At 41.5% G+C, this 21269-nt stretch overlaps 2 long non-coding RNA genes across 2 annotated transcripts in view; one reads left to right on the forward strand and one right to left on the reverse strand.

Moving 5' to 3' along the window:
* The window catches only part of LOC138738661 (uncharacterized), a 66746-nt gene that overhangs the window by 6906 nt on the left and 38571 nt on the right, over nt 1–21269 (reverse strand). The window lies entirely within an intron of this gene.
* Nucleotides 19658–21269, forward strand: part of LOC138739820 (uncharacterized) — a 30676-nt gene continuing 29064 nt past the window's right edge. Inside the window, exon 1 of the long non-coding RNA XR_011342454.1 lies at nt 19658–20001. This is a non-coding gene — a long non-coding RNA (uncharacterized lncRNA). The remainder of the gene's footprint in view (nt 20002–21269) is intronic.

Genomic DNA, 21269 nt, shown 5'->3' on the forward strand with positions numbered 1-21269 from the left:
TCGGTGCTCTGGATCTCGCAATAAATTCAGAAGTACTCTGAGACATTCTAAGATTCTCACGCCATTGTTGCTCATTGAATTTATTGAGGACATCAGGCCCTGTGGTCTCTCCCTCCTCTATATTTTTCTGTTGTTATATAGCCATTCAAAATACCACAAGATAACCAGGCGGTTTCTCCGATGGCTATTCAGCTCAGCCTTACTTTCCTCCTCAAATTCCTCCATGATTCTCCACAATATTTCAATTAAATTATTCCACCTACGAGCACGTAGACGGTCTCGATTAGGCTCAGTTATTGTTTGGATCATCTTGCAGATAATGATGTTGATAAGACCTGTCTGTTTGGTGATAGAAGCACATATTTTCAGGACGCTTATTGTGATCGAATTAACGTCTGCCACTTAGAGAAGGAGAAGATATCACTTTGAGCTAGTGTATGTTACACCACTCCAGACATCTCTGGAGGAGGAGAGGCATTCTTATCCCTGGGGATACATATCACTTTCTTCATTGGAATTTTTCAAGGAGAAGTACAGCTGATTAGCTGTTGCCCATTTCTGCAGATCTGAGGCAGTGGGAGGAGGGATTGGTGTGAAGACAGGCCGTAATTAATATAAGAAACTTTACCAGTTTTACTGCAAGTTTCATAACAGGAGACTGTTTATATTACTTCATACATGGTAAGGTAAAATAGCAATGTATTATTTATTACTACTTCTGCATAACAGTGAATTAAAAGTCCTGTGCAATATTTATTCTCAATGCAAGCATGCAAAGAAAATGCTTCTGTGCTCTTGCGTCTGTCCAAGAGGAGTGGATGACTGAACCTCAAAGTCACTGCCCATATTAATTTATGCACTACTAAATTTGATACAAGACATTTATTCTCTAAAAACACAAAGCTGGAAAAACTCAGCTGGTTAAACAGTGTACTTTATAGAGCAAAGGTAAAGATACATAGCCAACATTTTGGACTTGAGCCTGTCATTAAAGTATGAAAAAAATGTCGACAGGCACCCAAGCAAGATGGTGGGGGGAGGGGAAGGGGGGAAATACTCTCATATTTGGGCCCAGCCCCAGTTTTCAGGCCTCCCAGTTTGGTCCCTGTCTAAGGTACCTACACAGCATTGACTGCTGTGCTCTCAACTTCTCATGATGAATACCATCTTGTTTGAGCACCTGCCGACATTTTTTCATTCCTTGATGAAGGGATCAAGCCAGAAACGTGGTTATGCATCTTTATCTCTGCTCTATAAATGACAGTTTGACCAGCTGTGCTCTCCAGCATTGCGTTTTTACTTCCATCACGGCATCTGCAGTTTTTCGTGTTTTACTTTTGACTTACTGGTGGGTGGAAGAGATGAGATGAGATTTGGAAGCGGGGGCTCTAAATACTATGCTGTGTGTCAGGGAACAATGAACAGGTGTGTGTGAGACTATGTAAGGCAAGGCTCAGGAGGAGACTGAAAAGCTGTTTCCTGTTCTCTTCAAATATGCTGTCAAGAATGATTAGTACACTCAATATTGTTCAGGTGTTGCCGTGGAGAAGTTCACTATCCTGCCTGATAAAATGCTAATGCTTTCTGAACAGCTGCAATCTGATGAAATCAAGCTGTCGAATGGTGACGTGCTGCTTGAAGATTATGAGTTGTCTGTGCCTGGGAAAGGGGATTTCACCTCTGGTGCCAGCCGATGGCTTGCACAATCATTCATATATTGCTGTTTACTCAGGACATAAACACCGTAACAATCTTTTCCCAATCGTTTCACATGACTCTTAGAATTTGACTGTGGAGTTCCTGGCATGAATCATGCTTGTGAGCTCAATATGATTGGTAACTTGATTCCCTAATGAAGACTCCCTGGGAAACAATGCAGACTGTCAGAATGGAAACCTTCTCAGGTAATACTATGTACTTGCAGGTCCTGGCAGTTCAAGTAAAGTAAGCCGCCTTACTGAATTCACAAAAAAATTGAGATAGGGTATAAAAGTTTGCTCTTACAATCTTTATGAGAAAAAAGGTAAATAAACATGAAATGTACTGTAAATTCGAGAACTTTACCAAGAACAACAGCCATTTCAAGGCAGGAGGCCACTTAAGCGATTTGCTCTGGAAACTGACAAGGCAATCTCTTCTTTTGATACTTGTGCAATGATACTTCATTAAACAATTTAACATCTATTTCTAGTTAATTAAATCAAAAACCTTTTCTCTTCTGCTAAAAATCCAATGAAAATTCACTTGCCTAGAGACATGCACCCACAGGGGTGCTATTGTTGAGACAAAAACTTCCCACAGGGAAGCATCTCCACTTATAACGTGGGAACAAAAAATTGGTATTATGGAGAATTGCAACAGGCATGGTTTTCTAGCAGCATCCCCCCCCCCCCCCCACCCCGCCAGCCTCTACTACCAATCTCCCCAATGACCACTTAATATTAACCTTCAGCAGTCAACTAGGCCTTCAAAGCAGATCAAAACCATCTCCCCCACCATGAAACTGCTAACCCACTGGTGCTCTCATTAAAGATTCCCCTTGCCTTCGCCAAGTCCCCCATTCTTTGGTTGTTCCATCCCACTACATCCCATCCTCGAACTACACCCCCCATTCTAGATTCCCTCTACTCTGGTTCCCATTGTCTGACCATCCCTTCTCTCCCCGTTGTGCCCTATTCTTGATTCCTGGCCCCAACCTTTTGAGCACCAACCCTGCATCCAGTGTCTGATCACTGAACTGGACTACCCCTCCAACTCAGCCTTTGATCACTGGCCCACTCTACTACATTGATCAATTTTTTCTTTGTGTGGTCCACACCAAATGAAGGCAAATGTAGGATCGACAGTAGGTAAAGCTCAATGTGCTATTAAAGGTAATAGTGGTGGCACTATTTTTGGCATCCTCTGCAAAAATCGTTTAATGTATCTTGATACTGCCACAAGCTGCGCACAGCTCCGAACAGTCAGGACCCTAATCCAGTGAGATCAGTAAAAGACACTAACAGTCAAGTCACATGTGGAGAGCACTATTCCAAATGAGGAAATTACCACAGTGTTTATATCTTACAGCACCAATTATTTGTAACTCTTTGCTCCTAATGTTTGAGCTGATGAGATGAGAGTTTCCTGTGGAGTTGTGGTCTAGCGAGGAGGGGAGAAAAGAATGATGAAATATAGCTTCTCAACTAATGAAATCCTATGAACATGTCACTGAATGCCTGACTCTGTAGGATAAACACTGAAACAAAGGTTCACTTGTCACTGGGACATGCATTAACAAATACTAATGCATCTAAAGAGAGATTAGATAAACATGTGAGTGAGAAAGGAATAGATGAAAGGTAAGCAGACAAGAATTGAGAAGGCTTAGATCGAATAAAACACTAACATGGATCAGTGGGACAGATGACATTCTTATGTGCTCTAAATGCAAGCTAATAAATCCCCCAAACAGGCTGAACAGATATTAGCCATCAATTCAGTTGGCAAGAAAACTTGCCTATGACAGCTTTGACAAACATTGCATTGCTCTCCTGCTGACAGCTTGTACTGACTAGTTCTTGTTAGAACAACCTACAGCAGATCTGAAGTTTATTTCATTTTAAAGCTGGTGTGTGAACTTTACAGAGGATGAGTTCCAGTGGACTGTGATTTAAATAGCATGTTAGAACAAAATCTCAAAAGGATGTCATGTTACATACATCTGTTCAGAGTTAGTGGGAGCCAACTAGATCATCTTTGATCTGTTACTAATTTTTCTTCTGGGATTCCAGATATATTTTTGCAAACTGCAATTACACAGTTAAATTAAACATCCAGCTGTATTATAGTCTACTTTATTAATTGTGAAATATGGCAAGAAAAAGAACCTTTGCAGATAAAATGCTTCAGTTTTTTGATGTGGCTTGGTTTAAATTTTGGGCTGCTTTATAACCCATGGGAACACAAGAAATTGAGAGTCTAGCTACATACAAAATGGATGCCTCATTTCCTGATGTAGTACTGAAAGTGACATCAATGTTGCTTTTCATCCACATGGATTCAAAAGAATGTGAATCAAGGAGTAGTGAGAATGCTACCATAGTTTGAAAAAAATAATATTAATGCTTTTGTTGAGGATCTGAACCAGCGATTTTAAGGTTCATTCCTTTTATTGTCATATGATAATAAATTTAAATATAACTTACATGATGTACTTTAACATTTGCCTGCCTTGAGGCAAAGAGTAGGCATGAGCCCGGAACCCCTAAAAATGAGAGAAAGATTAGGGAGAGAGACCCTTCAGAGTCACTGAGTGTCCATGAATTCATCTCCAGTGCTCCCACGGCCTCTGTAGTCGCACAGACCCCAGTTCGATCCATCGGCGACCCGAGCTCCAGATCCAAACCTCCGACACAATCAGAAAGCCTTCAGCAGCCAAGGTCTTTTGGGAGCATTCAATACCTTCTCGAACCTTGGCTCTGATACCTGGTTCCTACAAGTCAGTCTCCAGCAGGCCTGCATCCCATGTGGGTCCTCTGACTGCAAGTTGCCCATAGCCAGCATGGGTCCCTCAGCTGCTCATCCACTCACTGGTCTGCCACTGAGGTCACCGTCCTGTGGAATCATCTCCTCTGGTCCTCAATGGGGGGGGGGGGGTGTTCTCCCTGTTTCTGGTCCCCTATTACCTCCTGCCTTTGGGACCATTCTCCTCCCTTAGCCCCTCATCCACTACCATGTGTTTTGGGTGCCTACAAACATTTTTTCATATCTGGATGAAGAGCTCAATTCAGAAATGTTGGTTATGTATCTTTATCTTTGCTATATAAAGTCCACTGTTTGCCGAGTTTCTCCAGCATCGTGTTTTTACTTCGACCACAGTGTCTGCCGAATTTCATGTTTTACAGTTGAACAAAGGATTTGTCCTATAATTTGGCACTATAATCATTTGATTGCAAGAAACAAATCACCCTTTTGAATAAAACCTTCCATGTCTTCCATTGTGCCAGCTAGTGAATCACAAGGAGGTCATAAACTGAACTTTAATAAACAAAATTAAGTTTCAGATCAGCTGACAAAATATTAAAAAATCAAAGCACTTCTAATGCCATCATCTTTGGGTTTAGCAGAGTCAGGGCAAAGGCAGGAAGTTAGTTCACATCCAGGAGGCAGAATGTTAGCTTAACTTTCGTATGAAGCCTGCAGCTTCAATTGAAACTGCCTGGTAGTTAAGCCTGTTAATTGGATTTTCCATTCTTGTGATGGAAGATGAGAACAGTTTCACCTTGATGGCTGATAGACTGACAGGATTCAGAATCCTCTCAGATCCACAAGCTCATCCTGCACCCCCCCCCCCCCCCACCCAATCAGACACTCTTAAGCAACATGTTATTGATTCTTCCAAGGCCAGGGCAGGGCTTTCCAAGTTTCAAGATCAGAGCACCTTCCAGAATCATGCCTTGACCCAGTAATGCTGCTTGGATCTTCTTCCTCTTGTGGGATGCTCTGTTGTTCTCCCTGCCATGCCCATTCCTACAGGATAGGATGACATAGGTGCTCTGTGGTTAGTAAGGGATTACTTAAAAGTGGTATGTGAATGGAAAAAAAAGTTTGAGAACCACTGAACTCAGCTGACTTCCGAAGGAGTGCAGGAAACCTATCTAGGGTAAACTTCAAACCACACATTCTTGGAAACCTCTGATTTCTTGACACCCCTGCCTCTGTAACTTGTCCCCATAACTTTTTTAAACAAAGCTATCCATTTAAAAATCATGAATTTTGGTGCACTCTGAAGAAGGAATTTAATTTCTGTGCATTGTTCAGTCTGGTTTCACAGTTAGACCAGACCAGGGAAGGAAGGCAAACTTTCTTCTTCGAAAGTCCTTAATGAATCAATGGACTTTTGCTACAAATAGTTAGTCGGTTACTCACCGCTCATCGCTTGCAAGAAGCTGTTTATATCCAGAGCTGCAGAGTGTGTATCTCTCAGCTTCTGGAACCCATAAGATTGACTGTACTGCTCATTTTGACTGGAGAAAGTGTTGAAGATCTGTCATAGCAAACGCCTGTTCTTTAGTGCATGATTTCATTCCTAACAAACAGAGCTCCCCTAAGTGAGTAAAAAGAAGTTTCAAGGCAACTTTAGATTTCAGTTTGGAACTCACTTTAGACCACTTATCCTTGCTTTCCTCCCTTGTGCCTCATGATAAATCTGCTCTAATCTTCCACTTTTTCAGTTATCAGTGAGGAAGAACTAAAATTATTTCCAAGAAAATGAGTGAGAAATGCTTTGTTGGAGATATTTGCTTGCAGAGAGATGTTGACCTAGGAGGGGGGAAAAAGTGAATCTGTCTGTGAAGCTATGGATGGTAAATGACAATGGGAAGAGGAGGGAAGGAAATGGGAGGGGAGGGTTTGGGGAGAGGAGAGGGCAGTGGGTTTAGTTTTAGGCCTGGAAAGCAAAGGGTGAACACATTTACAATGGCTTACATATTAACTTCACCCCATCACACCCAAGTCGGAAGGAAAGTTGACGAGAGTAATCTGATGAATACCAAAAACATGATTGCTGTCTGTGCACGACAGTCCTTCTACAACAACAGGTTTGCAGCGTTTGAGTGTTTGCTGAAGACATGGAGGCAGTTTTGGAGTCATGCTCCCACAGTAAGGCTTAAAGGCAACTTTAGAACTTTGTTGCTGTGTGGGTTAGAACTCAGCCATGAAAGGGCGGCAGAAGCTGTGGTCTCCCCTCCAGCCATCTTCTATTGCTGGTAACTTTTCCCTGCTCCACTTCTATCTTCCTCTCCTGCCCTGGCTAACCTTCCCAGCTGGCATTCCCTCTTGACATATCATGAAGTCACATCAATATTTGCCTTCAGTCTAGCTTTGAGTGTTTAGGATTTTCAGCCAGAAATACAAATATCCACTACTTAAAAGTTTTGAGATGTATTTACTCATTCTTTCGATTGATTGTGCTTTAATGGATGCATTCTGAAGTTTATTTCTATTACAGATGACCAATGTAATTTTCTGTGAACTTGGGCCTTGATGTTTGCTGCTTCTGGCTACAGTAACATGAAGCAGTCAAAAACCACTTTGTGAACAAAATCTCTTTCATCAAATGAGTCCACACCAAGGGAAATGAGACTGCCTGGCACTTACAAAAAGATTCAAAAAGATTTTGCTCTGGTACTTGTTTAACTTCTTATGTGGTAGCACTGGTCATGCAGGTATGTGTTGTGCAATTCTGTACAAACCTATGAAAAGGACAGGAAAAAACAGCCTTTGACTCCACCAGACTGTGGCGTGCCATTTTCACAGACAGCTCTTTACCATTCACTCACATTCTCCTCAAGTTACACCTCCTCTTGGAAGAAAAGAGATAAGCTTGCAGCCAATTTTGGAAAATTTGGGATTGAAGGTCTGTTGGGAAATTTATCACAGAATTCTTTCTGTGCTCCCAGTTCAAATAAAGAAATAAAAGGGTTTACTGGATTAGAAAGTTGACAATGAAGTGACAGCAGTAGCGAACTGTTTAATTCACATGAAATCCAATAAGAATAGTTTTCTCCAAAATACTGAACAAACAAAATTGTGTGGGATGAAGGTGAACACTAAGTTGAAGGGCATTTAATAAAAATACAATTATTCAATACTTCAAAGGTATCGTAAATGCAAGCTAGGATAAGCACAGTCTACAAACAGCATCACCGATGATGCCCAGTTCTCAGAAGGAATTTGTCAATTATTATGTCCTTTTTTTTGCCTTTACGAACATTTTGTGTTTCTTCCTTGATTTATAGATTTTCTTCTTAGCTTTATTCAATGGACTGAAGAATTGTACATTATTCACGAGGATCTAATCGAGACTGGCCAAGGGGTTTAATGTTGGAGGTCAGCAGTGAGGCATTTTGAGATAGAGCATTTCCACCATTGATGGAGATAAACAGAACCATGTCATAATACTGGCTCCAGTCCAGCCATAAATTCAGAGCAGAACAATATGTTTTGGTGCAGACACAGCTGAATGAGCTATCTCCTAAAATGTAACATCCGTTGATCAGTTGGATTCATTATGTTCAGGACCCACAGCCAACCAGAATATATTTGTTTCATTATTTTCATTCCATGTTAACCCATGCTTTCCCATTTACCTGGAATTGTTGTGTTGACAGTTTGGGGAAATGTAAGGAGTTCTCGCTACATTTTGACCCTTGCTGTATTAGCTTACTTGAATTTAGGTTCTGGAAGGTCCCCAGGCCAGGGGGATGGAACCTGATTTAAACTCTTGGAGGGATAATGCAATGGATGATTAATGGAATATCAGACAGCATGCCAAATTTGTGCTGTTGGTCATTGTAATCGTTTCTGTGTGGTGCTGGCACGAGCCGCCTTGCTAAGATGAACAGAGTAGTCTCAATCCCAATCTTCAGCCATTTGCTCTGATACTGACAAAATAAGGATTGTGATTGACAGAGCTTTGCACTGTCAATCAAGGCAAGGGAAAGATACCAAGGTGTCCTGAAAAAAAAATACTGGAAACAAAAGAGGACATAAAAGAAGAGGTTGAGATCTCAGAGCCATGGTCTCTCTGGCAATATCTGGTAATCTCTAACTTTAATGGTTATGCCATTAAAATTTGCATGTGCCTCTTAAGTGGGAGGTGCATTTAGGTAGGAGGAGGTGCTGGAAATCGGTCAGACTGACCTTGGTGACAGTGACGAATGGTATGACATGTCAAGGGCTCTTGAATGTTGAATTTGATGGAGGTTCAAAATTACAGAAACATGCTGAACCTGCAGGAACCGTGCTTTAATTGGAGATGGAGGCAGATAGACTCAGAGGTTAACTGGCTAGAATCACACCAGAATTCATGGGTAAATGTGCCTGTAAATGCCAAACTTTGATGCTCCTAACCTACCAATGATTAAATAAAATAAAGCTTCCAGCAGAAATGACCAGAGAATGACCAGCTGTGGATTTCAGCAAGGGAGATGGCAGTCTTGGGCGGCTGGCTGGGTGCAGGAGATAGCAAAGTTTCCTGGTGGAGTGGCAGAGGTACGAGTACAATCCTGAGAGGAAAATGACTTTGTGGTGGAATGAGGATGGGCAGAGCCACAGCAATCTGAAGATGATAGGTGACCTGGCACCATGACACCCTGCAATCCCAATTTGAATATTGTAATCCATAACCATGGTGATGATAGGTGATAGATGGTGCCAGGTACCCCTGAGTATTTGCACTGGGCACCTGGTGGGATCATCCACACATTTGCAAGCAGAGTTGGAACATTTTCTATATATTTTTAAAAATTTTAATGATGCAGTATGGTAGAAGCCCCTTCTAGCCCATGAGATCTGTGCTGCCCAATGGAAACTAATTAACCTACCACTCCAGTACATTTTGGCAAGTGGGAGGAAAATGGAGCATCTGAAGAAAGTCCAGGCGGGTTACGGGAAGAATGTACAAACTCTTTACAGACAGCGCCAATTTTGAACGCAGTTTGCTGGCTCTGTAATAGCGAGAAGATGGGCGAATGAGTCCAAGTTTCTAGCTTGGCCCTTGGTGGTGGATGTAAGTGTTCATTGTGGATTTCCTTGTACTGACCCATCACTCATGCACTCACCTGCTTCTTCTGAGTCCTTTCAGCCTCTGATGGATTGAGACTGCAATTTCCAGAGGATATCTGCTGTCTTATTTCTGATCATGTCAAGTATTTCACCATGTTCTCTCCTCTCAGTAATGGTTCTCTCTATTTCAAGTAACCCCAAGTTTTTAGTTGCTGGCTACAACAGTGAAGTCAAGAGCACAGAATAGCCAATGTACTGGGTATATTCTTTATGATTCTTTAATATCTACGATTCTGTCATAAATTTTTGTTTAATTGGTTAAATCCATTTGAATCTCCAAAACAGAATCATGTCAAGTATGCCATTATAGCCATTGCAACTCAGCTGAAGGAATAGGTCATATCCAATAACCATTGTTTATCCCATAGGTGTCACAGTGAGTACTCACTTCACTGCTGTGCCACTCCTTCTATTTCTGATTTCTTTTTGTCTCTAGTATCATGTGAGTCAGTTGTGCTGACAGACGCAGTTCTTGAGATTAGAGTTAAGAAGAAGCAGATGTTACTAGTCTGACTGAAATGTATGAGTGATGACATTTTTTTGTATGTGTATATTTGTGCTTAAACTTGGCTAAAGAAGCAACATACAGAATATGCTGTATTTCAGAAACTATTTGGTCAACTTCCCTTTGAAATATTTAGATGCAAAACAATAATATTTGTTAAATAATTCAGTTCAATAGGGGTAAAGTTAAGTTCATAAAATCTATTTTCCAAGCATTTTGATCAATACAATCAGATAATTTTTTACCGGTTGATCCAAGGTTGCAGTTTATTCTGTATCAGGTATATACATAAAGAAATTCCAAGTGAAAATTGCAGGAACTAAATTAGAAACAATAATAGTTTCTTGTTCCATGATGCAACGTAATGACTGTATAATGCCATATTCCTCACTAATGTCCCAGTTGATTCAATTACAGATACCTTCATTGTGAATCCATCAAGGGTTAACATCATCATACCAGCAAAATTAATAATTAAGCTCAGGAACCTAGCATTCTGTTCATTTGTTTGAGGCTCGTGTAATGGATTTATGTTCATCTTTAATTTAATATTAAACGATATTTTTCATATATAAAAATGTCTTAGTCAAGTAAACTATAGAGTTAAAATATTGTGTCTGTATTCTTAGTTGTGGGCTGGTCCAGGGTCACACACAGCGCATTTACAGATACCCCATTGTATTCAGAGAAGTGTTCATTCTCAGAATTGCAGCAGCTTTGACCGACAGAACTAATGGATTTCAAGTGGGTCTTAATTAGTCAAGAACTGCTGAAGGAAGCCATCTGCTTTTAATCAAAGCCACTTGAGCCTCTTGAACAGAGGTTGTTATGGATGTAGAGTGGTTTTGAAAAAGGAACAGAATTTTGGTAGAAATAAAACTGGTGGTCATATGGTTTCCAAGAATTGGGACTCACCTCACCTATGGTGATTTGGATATTACTGAATTCGGGCATTTTGAGTTCAGCTTTTGGAAGAGTTCAGTTTGGAGAGTACAGAAGTCAAAATCCCTGTGACACAAGGGTTGAAACGTTGTGAAAAACAGGGTTGAGTTACAGTATTCAGAATTGGTGCTGTTGTTGTGTGTTAGTCCTGGGAAAAGGGCAACACAGAATCAGTGGCTTTTGAAATAAGGAAGACTATTTCGCTCTCCCTTTGGAAAAGAGGACAGATTTCTACTGGGTCTATTTTTGTGTATGGCTATTACATTTAGCCCTTGTCTGGTTTGTGACTTCATCGTGGAAGAAGGTAACCACATTTGTTTAACCCTTGTTTGGGTTTGTGAATTCATCATGGAAGAAAATAGCCACATTGTGACCAAAGAGACCTGAAGATATGATGTTTAAAAGTGCTTTATAATTATTTCTGAAATGAGAATGTGAGACCTTCAAGCAAGACTAAAATGTTGCTGAACTTTTAAAGATTGACTTTTCAGAGTGGGACTTTAATTATACACACACACATTTATATTTGTGCATGGTGGAGTTAAATTTAGAGTTAAGTAAGTTTAGAGATAAGTAAAAAATGTTATGTTGTTAATAGTTTAATAAAAAGCTATTATTTGGAATTTACTGTTGTCTGGTGAATTTTCCATTGCTGTTCCTGTGTTAGTGCTAACAAAGTTCTTTTAGTCCCAAAAGAACTTGAAAGGGCTGTTAGTTCATAACACTAGATCCTCATTCAATGTGGATTGGCATTATCACCCTCTCCTCACTGACAGGGACACTGCAAGTCTGTGTGCTTAATCTCCTGTTCTATGTCTTTTGCAGTCATAGTTGTGTAGCCAAGTTCGGATCCAACACAATCTGTAAATTCATTGACAACAAGACCATTGTTGGTCGAATAACAGATACAATGAGTCAGGTTCTGGTTGTGTAGTGCCAGAACAACAATCTTGTTCTCAGTGTCAGAAAGACCAAGGAGTTAGGAAGAGGAGGCGGAGGGACCATGCACCTGTCTTCATGGGTAGGATGGCAATGGAGAGGGTTAGTTCCATCAAGTTCTTGGAGTTCACATAGTGGCAAATCTCTCCTGGAGCATCAAGGCAATCATAAAGAAGGCACGCCCTCCCCTCTCGCTTTCCATTTCTTCTTTACCTACCCCTATTAAATTTTATCTCCAAATGCCACTGTCTTCCAGCCACCAGCAGGTCGGAAGAACCCCTTATCTCGGCTTCATCAATGAGAGCAGGCACTGGGCACGAGCGGGACCTCAGGCTCCGCCGCACCAGCGGTGCCGGCAGATGGGAGGGAGAGTGTGTGCAGGCAAAGACTAGGGCTTCAACTTCAAGAACCAAGAACAGCCCCTGCCGGAGTGAGCCCACCAAGAGACAGGAAGGAGCCCGCCGACTCACCAGTGAGTGTTCCACTGGCCAAGGAAACCTCCCTGGGGATCAACGGCAGCAACAGGGACATGTCGGGGATTGACGGCAGCCAGCATTTTTTGGGTGAGAATTAAACATTATTTTAATACTTATAAAACCTTCCTTTGTTGTTTGAACACCGATACAAATGATTTGTTGTTGCTACTGGGCTGTTTTTAAAAAGTGACCAGTTATCCAAAAAATTCAGTCATCCGAAATACGTCTGTCCTGACCATTTCAGATAATCGGAGTTGAACTGTATAATACAGTCCTGTTTTATGACACAGAATTGTGTGTGGTGAAAAAATGAATAAAATAATTTTCTATTTTTTATATGCTTCAGCTTAAGAATGTACTATTTGAGTTGAAGTACATTGCTATATAATTAATGCACAGTATCTACATTACTGTAACTAGGGAGAATAAGACTAGGAAGAACTAGAAATTTGCCACCATATACTGTACATGGCCCAACATTTCCACAGAGAAGTCAGATTTTCCAATACAATAACACAATGATTTCTGCTTCCAAGAAAGGAAATGTTGATTATTACTGCTTCTATTGTTGAAATGTGTTGGGAATTATGCGGCCTTTATATTACAGGGTTGTCATCAGAAACTACTCTGGTCAAAAGTGAAGTGATCCTACAGGCAACGAACACTGGAGCAATTTCTACCAGTTTTATTGATAGATGAACTCTTGCACCTGGTCTCAAATTTGCAATTCTTTCCTATTCGCAGCTTGGATTTGTGCTTGAAACTGGCACTGAGACTTGTGTAGAATTTTAAAAATGGGAATGAAGTAATGTTGGTCTCTGCTTCCAGTTTCCTTCTCCAATTGGTTCAAGGTCACTGGTAATAAGGTCAGCATAGTTTAGATTTCAAAACCCAGTCCACTTCTGTCGTATAGTTTCTAAAAGGTATAATTTTGAATTTGCTTGGAAAAGCCTCTGTAATAGAGCTTCATCATCTGTGCTTTTACTCTCAGATGAGGAGAATGATCATTTTTGTCTGTATCTGATTATCTCATAGAAATTCCATCTGTTATGATGTCCCTCGCATTTAGAACCATCACAATTACAAATGTCTGGCATTCTGTGAATTATTGTTCCCTCTGCACTCCAAGCTCCATGTCCTCCTGACCTCTTGCTCTGTTATTCACACACTTCCATTTCATCCTTTGCATCATCTGATGACTTGTCTGGGGTGAAGAGTCACAACGATCATCAGCTTCTCTAGCTTCTTACTGCTTATTTCTGCCTTCTGTCTCAACCCATTGCAGTGTTCCTCTGACCTTCCTCTCTCTGCTCCTGAAGACAGAGGCCTCTGCTGCATCTGAGTGAACTTTGAGCTGATTATGATGTGGAGCTATTGCTCCGCTATCTTTGCCCTGCGACTCACTGCTTTGGCCAAGTTTTGCATCCCACACAATGTCTTCAGAATTCCCAGAGGACCTGCACTCCTCCTGTTGCCCTTTTACCCACTCCAGATCTTTTCATTGTAAACTCTGATGCAATACAGCCATCCATTTTGATCTATTCTCTCTGAACTTGCATAATGCCTGTAATATTTCAAAGTTATTCTTAATTGTTCTAAATAATTCCAAATTTTAACTGTAATTCAAAATTCTAACTAACTGTACAATTGAGTAAATCTTGGAAAGCAGCCACCAAGTTTTTCATTCTCACAACAATTTACTCAACAATTGTCAAGCATGGAGACAGTGTGGAGGCCCAAGTACTTAGACATCGACCCCAGCTCACCGAGAGTTGCCAAAGATTGGCAGCACGAGTGTGCGATTTTCATGAACTACGTCGACAACTATGGGGACAAGATAGGGAACGGGTACAGAACACTATTAGGCTGTGTGAGTTATAACATTTTTGAATACATAGAAGGATGTGAAAATTTTGACTTGGCTATCTCTAAGTTGGATAGTTTATAAGTGAAGACCCCCAATGCGGTTTTTGCCAGAGAAATGAGGCTGCCGGAGAATCATTGGATGATTTCTTCAGGGAGTTGGAAAGTTAAAGAGAAAATGTAGTTTTTGAGATTATAGTGTGGACCAGTGTGGAAACAAGGCAATGTGAGATGCTGGTATTGCCTCACCTTCAGTACGCCAGCGTCTCTTAGAAAACAAAACACTGGAGTTAGAGTCTTATAGCTACTGGGTTAGATGTAGCTCATCGCAATAATGATGCATATGCTACTCTGGCGGCCCATACAGCTGGAGTAGTGAACCCTGAACCATCACAGGTACCACAGATATGTGAGAAGGGTTCTTCAGCAGGACTGGCTGATAACCTTCCACCTGCTCTTGAAAAACCACCTGTGGCTGCCCCTTGTAATACAAAATGGAAATGTTTCTTCTGTGGTTTCACTTTCTGTTTACAGGATAACTGTCCAGCACTTGAGGCTACTTATTATAAATGTGCCAACAAGGGACATTATGTCTGGGTGTGCAAATTCTAGGCCTCACCAAACTCAGTGGCAACAATGGTCAATTGTCAAGTACTGGCTACACTTACTAATATGCCACAAGGACTCGATCAAGCCACAACCTTCGTGACTGTGAATGGTAAAAGGTTGGATTCACGCAGAACTGATAGTTACATTAGCAAGAAGTCACATGGGAACTAAAACTAAAAGTTCACCCATCCAGTAGAGACTTTACTGTGGTTCAAAAAATACAAGTTCCCAAGGATGTGTTGTTGTCGACCTAACTCTTAGTCTTAATAGCCAGTCACATGCTGCCACACGACTTTATGTATTGAAGGACCTATGTTCTGACTTAATACTTGGCAGGATTTCCAGTGTGTGAAGTTTAAATATGGAGGACCCTTGTCCGAGCCGACTGTGAATGGTGCTGATCATTTCTGTTCACTGACAGCAGCAAAAATGGAAGAACCATCCCCTTTTCAGCCATCAATTGCAGGATGGCTTCCTCCAACTCTTTCTTTAGCAAATTAAAGGTGTTCAGGGCCTTTTCCTCCATTGGAAACTTCTCTGCATTTACCATCGGTTGAATCCATTTAGCATAATAAGCAAACATCCCGAGGCCCCTTTTTAAGGATCGCAAATTTTCTGGCAGAGGAAGCTCTTATAGTGGGCGAAGTCTCTCAGGATCTGGTTTAATGATATCATTCCCCACTCAGTATCCAAGGACATTCATGGAATTCAGAGTTTTGGAATCATTAAGTGTTAGGTGCCTCTGACTGATGGTCTTTAGGAATTTCTTTACATTTTCATCATGTCCCTCTTGTGTATCTCCAGCAATTGTGATATTATCAAGATAAGGGAAGGAACCTTGCATTTTTTCTTCTCTAACTAACTTGTCCATAGCTCGCTGGAAGGTGGCTGCCCCATTTGTGACTCCAAATGGGAACCTACAAAATTGGTATAAATGTTCATTGGTTTCAAAACCCCATATACTTCTTAACTGACTCCTTCAATGACACTTGGTGGTAGGCACTTTTCAGGCCAAAGGTAGAGAACACACTATATTTTCCAAATTCATTCACCATTTTGTCAATTCTTGGCAGGGGGTAAGCATCCAAATCCATGAATTGATTGATTGTCTGTGAATAATCCACTCACATTTGCTTCTTGTGTCAGTGGGTAAGATCCTTCACCACTACAACTTGGGCTCGCCCTGGTGATATGAATGTCTCAATTATGCCTTCTGAAAGTAATTGGCGAATCCACCCTGTACTCTGTGGACGAAAACTTTCCCTTTGAGGTAGAGTGTGACACATTTGATGTGGCTATTTCTGTTGTTGTTAACCAAAGACTCTATAGAAAGTGAATTGCATTATCACATTGTAGAGAAAGAAGCGACTGCCATCATTGAGGCAATGTGCAAATGGAGCCATTACCTGACACAGTGCCACTTTAGCTTGGTCACTGATCAGAGGTCAGTGGCTTTTATGTTTGACAGTAAAAAGCGTACAAAGATAAAGAATGCTAAGATTCAAGAATGGAAGCTGGAACTTGGAGCATTTAATTACACAATAAAGTACCATCCTGGGAAAGAGAATGCGATCCCTGACTCATTTAGTCAGGCATACAGTTGTTCAGCCTTTACCTCCACACTCCCTGACATTTACAACAGACTTTGTCATCCAGGAATAACTTGGCTGCTGCATTTTGTTAGAGCAAAGAATCTCCCCTGTTCTACCACCCACCAGGAAGGACTCTTATCAAAGCAACAAAACCTATAGAATGGCTTCGTGTAACCCATATCTATTTACATAGTTGAATACTCACATTTCCCCTTTGCTTTTCCAAGTCCAAATATGCATACTACAACAGTGATCAGATGCCTGGAACTACTATTTAGCCAAATTACATACACTCTGATCGAGGCACCACCTTCGTGTCTAAAGATCTGAAAGATGATCTCTTCCAGAAGGGGGTTCGAACATCATACTATCCTATGCCACCCAATCAGTAATGAACAGATAGAGCGGTTCAACGGCATCATAAGAAAGGCTGTCCATTTGGCCCCTAGATCACATAGCCTGCCTGAGAAGCAATGGAAACTGTTGCTTCCTGAGGTTCTACACTCCAAAGATTGCTGTTGTGTACAACAACAAATACTACACCCCATGAATGTCTTTTTTGCATTCCAACGCCGCTCATCCCATGGAAATTCATTGTCCTCCTGGCTAACGACCCCTGGACCCATCCTACTAAGAAGGTTTGTGAGGAGTAACAAGAATGAACTACTTGTAGATCACATTGAACTCCTTGACAGTCATCCAATATATGCAAACATCAGGCACCCAGATGGATGGGAGTCTACTGTGTCTGTTCATGACTTGACGCCATGTCTAGAAGCCCAGGCAATGCCCACATCTCCTATTGTGGAATAAGATAAACGAAATCTGGTGGAGGAGGAAGATATGACATGCCATAGTGTGGAGGATGATGAAGCAGCTCTACAAAAACCAAGGAGGTCCAGTTGTGTACCAAAGCCTCCCAATCGATATGGGTGGGAGTAGTCCCATAAAGTGTTGTTTGATACTCTGTGTGTGTGTTTTTTTTTGGAGGGAAGAATGTAATGTTCAAAGTTATTCTTAATTGTTCTAAATAATTCTAAATTCTAACCAATTTTTTCATTCTCACAACAATTATGTTTTGGCCATCTATCATTTTAAGAGGTTTACAGCAGCTGAGGTCACAATTTATATTTAAATACCAGAGTCTTGTGATGTAATTAACATTCCAATGCAATTTTAACTGCTAATCATATCAGTTGTCCAGTGTGATGAATTGGCCAATAAGAACCTGAGAACTGGACAACAGGAGGTCAAGAACAAAAGTTGGAGATATCTCTTTTCATTGGACTTTCTTGCAGGATTGTGGGTCAGGGGTATAGATTGGGGCCCACAATCTAGACAATTTGAGGTTTCTCCTCCAGTCTCCTCTTTTTCGTGCTCTCCCAGCTCACATCAACACACACATTATGCCAGGGATCCTTGCCTCAATTCCATGAGCCTTCAGTGGCTGCAGTATAGAATATTAGAGTGGGAAGGCTGTGATAGAGTTTTATAAAACATTAGTTAGGGGAGCACGATTAGTGATGTCGTTAGCGCAATGCTATTACAGTGCCCAGTAATTTGGATTCAAATGTGACGCTGTCTATAAGGAGCTTGAATGTTCTCCTTGTGTTTCCTCTGGGTACTCCTGTTTCCTCTCAACTTCTAAAATGTATGGGAGGTTGTAGGTTAATTTGGATATTTGGATGGCATGGACTCATGTCCATAATGGCCTTTTACTGTGCTGTATGTCTAAATTTTTTAAAATGTGAAAAGTTAAAAAATGTATAGCTGGAGTACTGTGTACAGATCTGGTCACTATACCATGGTAGTTCAGGAAAGAGTGCAGAGGAGATTCACCGGGGTGCTGCCAGGGATTAAATATTTCAGTTAGATAAAGATTTTTGTAATTGGGAAGCCAAAAGATTTTGACCACAATCCTGAGTGGAGTGAAATGTGAAGTAGCTTCGAGCATCTTTGGGTGGACTAATGTCTGCATGTTGAGGAAGAGCAAGAAGACAATAAGGGATGATGATAAATGAAAAGCTGGAGATGCTGGACATCTGAAATAAAACAGTACATGCAGAAAACACCCAGCAGACCAGGCAGCATCTTTGGAAAGAGAAACAGAGTTAATGCTTCAAATATGACAGGCTACTGTTTTGGTAAAGTGTCAGGTTATGAAGGGTCTCAGATTTGAAGCAGGAAAAGGAATTGAGAGGAGAGTATGGGATTTAGGGAGTAGTAGACAGGGTTATATTAACAGAATGCACTGGACTGATTGGGGCAGAAATACAAAATGGGATCTGGGTTCTCTGCTTGATTGTGAGGTGGGATCCACACAGACTTCAGGGGCCGGAAAACCAGCACAGATGTTTATTACAGTGGCTCCCCAGAGACTGATGACCACCTTCATTTGTAGTTGCAACAGGCTGTAAAGTATGAGGGCACCAAGTGGTACTATGTTCTTAGGTTCTACCTATCCCAGGTGCTGTGAAGGATGGGCCTTGCCTGGTGTTGTGCAATGTCCCAGTCAGTTGGACTTTGCCACACCACCTATCCTTCGTGGAAAAGTGTTTCCAGACCAACACCTTTGACCACAAGGCCATCAGGCAGAGGTCAGCACCAAATGTCCTGCAGGCACTTAGAGGAGAGGACTCGATGGACCCGATGGAGTGTTCCCTGAGCAGACCGTCCAGGTCATCTAGCAGAATGCCTCATCACCAGGGCTCATAAATAAACACCAGGACTTGGCTTGGCTGGAAGTGAGAGGAGGCCTCCCAGTTAGATCCTTCCTGCGTGACTGGAACATTTCCCATAATGCATGTTGTCCCTAACATGACTGCTGTGGAGTGGAGATAGTCACGCACCTCTTTGCTGAATGCAGATTTACCAAGAATGTGTGGAGAAGGATGCAAGGTTCCTTGTTATGGTTCATCCCCAGCAGCAGTAAGACAGAGGACTGTCTGATATATGATCTGCTCCCAGGGCTGTTCAGATATCCAGAATTACTGGAAGACAATCAACTAAGTGGAAGAAGAACATTGGTCTGCTTGAACCCTGGTAGTCTTTCTCCACATAGAGATGTCAGTGAGGGAATGTTGCTGAATGCCACATTCCAGACACCAGGAGTATGTGCTGAGGAATGCACTGAGGCTTGGTGCAGCCAACACGAGGGTGTTGTGGAGAAAAAGGACCATAGTCTGGAGTCCTCCCATGACTGGGCATTGAGGGGCTGAGACCGAGGGGAAGCCCCTCAAATAAAGGGGGGAAAAGTGACAAGGTGTCTTAGTGGTGGTAATGGTGTAAAAATAATCAAATGTGATTATGCACAGTGACAGGAATGTATGGATATTTCAGAATTCAGATTTATTGTCAGAGTACATACATGACATCACATACAACCCTAAGATTCTTTTCCCTGTGGGCCAGGCAGAATTACCACTAAATGGAGGTGCAAAAACAAAACTGTACACAACGTATACAGGTAAATGTAAACAATTAAAAGAACTGTAAACAGATAACAAATGTAAACTGACTGCAATACAGAGAGAATAAAAAAGAAAATCAATAAAGTGCACAAGTAAGAGCCCTTAAATGAGTCCCTGATTGAGTTTGTCGCTGAGGAGTCTGATAGTGGAGGGGTAGCGACTGTTCCTGAACTGGTGGTGCGAGTCTTGTCGCACCGATACCTCTTTCCTGATGGTAACAACAAGGACAGAGTGTGTGCTGTGGATCCTTGATGATTGCTGCTGCTCTCCGATGGCAGCGTTCCCTGTAGATGCTCTCAATAGTGGGAAGGTTTTACCTGTGATGTCCTGGGCTGTGTCCATTACCTTTTGGAGGGCTCTTCGTTCAGGGCTATTGGTGCTTCCATACCTGACCATGATGTAGCCGATCAGCACACTTTCCACCACACCTCTGTAGAAATTTACCAGTGTCTGGTGTCATACCCAACCTCTGCAAACTCTTAAGGAAGTGTCCCAGGAAAGATCCTCCAAGATAGTTACTCCCAAGAACTTAAATTTGCTCACCCTTTCTACCTTGGATCCCCCAGTGATCACTGGATTGTATATCTCTGGCTTTCTTTTCCTGAAGTCAACAACCTTCTCCTTTGTTTTGGTGACATTGAATGCAAGGATGTTGTGGTACCATTCAGCCAAGTTTTCATTCTCCCTCCTGTACGCTGACTCATCCCCTTCCTTTATACAACCCACTGCCATGGTATCATCAGCGAATTTGTGGATGGTGTTATTGATATGAATGTTATGTTAGTAATATGAAAGTAAGGGTGGGAACAGACTCTGAATAGTTTTCCTTTTGTAAATAATTTATGGTGAATAAAATCTATCTTTGGGAAAAATATCAGTTCAAAGCACACCACGTGACAGAGTACTTATAGAGTCAGCAGTATTAAAACAACAGTACAACAAATCCAGCATAAGTACACATTGAAAAGCTGCAAAATATCACCTTAAATTCATGAAGATTGGAGGAGCAGGAAAGGACTTGGGTTGAGAGGAAGATATGTGTTTGCAGTTGCAGTCTTATGGTGTTTCTTGCATTGTGTTTTTAACGTGAAGATAGAAGTGGTGTGGAAGAGGGACATGGTTTAAAAAGTAGCTTGGAATTGCCAGCTGCAGCATTACATTTTATTTTATAAAACAAGTTGTGGAGGAATCCTTGTGGCTGGAACGGAGGCACAGTTTAGGGTGTGAGGCCTAAGTTAACCACAAACTTGCATTATCCTAATTC

This window comes from Narcine bancroftii, chromosome 7 (assembly GCF_036971445.1).
Source record: "Narcine bancroftii isolate sNarBan1 chromosome 7, sNarBan1.hap1, whole genome shotgun sequence".
NCBI classification, from domain to species: domain Eukaryota; kingdom Metazoa; phylum Chordata; class Chondrichthyes; order Torpediniformes; family Narcinidae; genus Narcine; species Narcine bancroftii.